Below are 1,653 nucleotides of genomic sequence, written 5' to 3'. Positions count from 1 at the left end.
TCTGTCCACAACAGTTGCAGAGTCTCTAAATAGAATAAAAGTTTGTGAAATATCCTGGCAATTATTAGGTGTACGGACAGCTGTGGATATAATTGTTAACAGTGAACAGTCTAGGCATCAGTTACCTTCCTTCTGAGTTAAGTACGTAATAGATAGGTGCTGCCCTCTGTCTACAGCAGTGGTATCTCTGGAGATTGCAAGCATTTGGAAACAGCCTGGAATTAATAGATAGGAGCTGTCATCATTCTACCTGAACAAAAGTAAGTTTTGTTTTGATGCTTTCAACATGCTTTATATATATACATACATGTGTGTGTGTGTGTGTGTGTGTGTGTGTGTGTGTGTGTGTGTAGCTGCGTGTGCATGAAGTATCAGACGTTTTAGGACAGCCGTTTTGGCTAATTTGACGCTGACTCATTTAATATCAGGTGTTTTGATGCTTTTCCCGTTCTCTCCTCCACTCCCCTGTCTCTTTTTACTCTCTTCCTCTATTTCTCCTCTCTCTTCTTTTCTTTCCCCCTCTCTCCTCCTTTGTTATTGTCTGTCTGTGTGTGTGTGTGTGTGTGTGTGCGCGAGTGCGTGTGTGTGTGCGCGCGCGCTTATTTTTTTTATGTGTGCGACAAGAAAAAGTGTTGAGAAAGTGGTCAAGTGGTTAGAGGGATTGCACTCATAATCGCAAGAGCGTGCTTTCGATTCCCGAACCGGGCGTCGTGTTGTGTTGGTGAGCGACACACATCATTCCACGTGGCTCTTTTATTCCGTTATAAACTTGTAACCATTTAATGGACTGGAGTGTCGCTCGGAATCAAAATGTAATCTTGGTGTCTTATACGCCAGGGAAACCAAGTAGCTTGTCCTATGAGTCAGAATCGAAGAACTCAGCAGAAGTAATGTCCGAGAGATTGAGGTGAGAGAAAGGGTTCATGTCAATTGTAGTTAATAAATTCTAGAGTCAAGCTCTCTCTCTCCCTCTTTCTCTCTCTCCTTCTCTTTCTCTCTCACTCTCTACGTGCTTATATATATATATGTATATATATATATATATATATATATATATATATATATATATATATATATATATATATATATATATATTAACAGAAAGACCACCATCCGGGCGGTTTTCTGATAGCCACTCGATAACATTTCACATTTGATTCCCAATTCTAATAAAGTTTATATTTTAAATCCAATTATTTTCTTGTATTAAACTCATTTGCTTAGTAAATATTGCTTTCATTGATTCATCACAATCATAAACTTTCGTTTTTTAAACAAACATCAAGGTAGACTAACTAAGTTTAATGTGTCAAAAAATATCAGCGGTCGCATAGATATTTTAATACCTATAGTGTATCCAACATCCATAGCAATTATTGGCTAATTCTTATTTTGGGAAAACTCCGCTACGAGGTGGTATCAAAACTTTTATGACCGCTGGCCAGAAAGGATTACTACTCTGCAACCTCTCCCAGCAGTAGACTTGATCTCGCCGAAGACCGCGAAAGAAAGAGGCGTCTTGAACCTGCTGCATCCTCACGTGACAACATCCTCTCTTCCGATCCCTTCCTGACGTCACTCCGTCTCTACTCCGTCACTCTTCCTTCATCCACACAAGAACAAGGAAACAGAACTGAAAACAAATGTGTCTTT

General features: G+C 39.4%; 1 protein-coding gene across 1 annotated transcript in view; it reads right to left on the bottom strand.

Moving 5' to 3' along the window:
* LOC106881038 (uncharacterized) overlaps positions 1-1,653 on the bottom strand; it is a 150,510-nt gene that overhangs the window by 122,062 nt on the left and 26,795 nt on the right. The gene's annotated exons all lie outside the window — the stretch shown is intronic.

The sequence above is a fragment of the Octopus bimaculoides genome, chromosome 28, assembly GCF_046866305.1.
Source record: "Octopus bimaculoides isolate indiv1 chromosome 28, ASM4686630v1, whole genome shotgun sequence".
NCBI classification, from domain to species: Eukaryota; Metazoa; Mollusca; class Cephalopoda; order Octopoda; family Octopodidae; genus Octopus; species Octopus bimaculoides.
The sequence above is the reverse complement of the archived record's forward strand: the minus strand, read 5'-3'. Positions and strand labels throughout refer to the sequence as shown.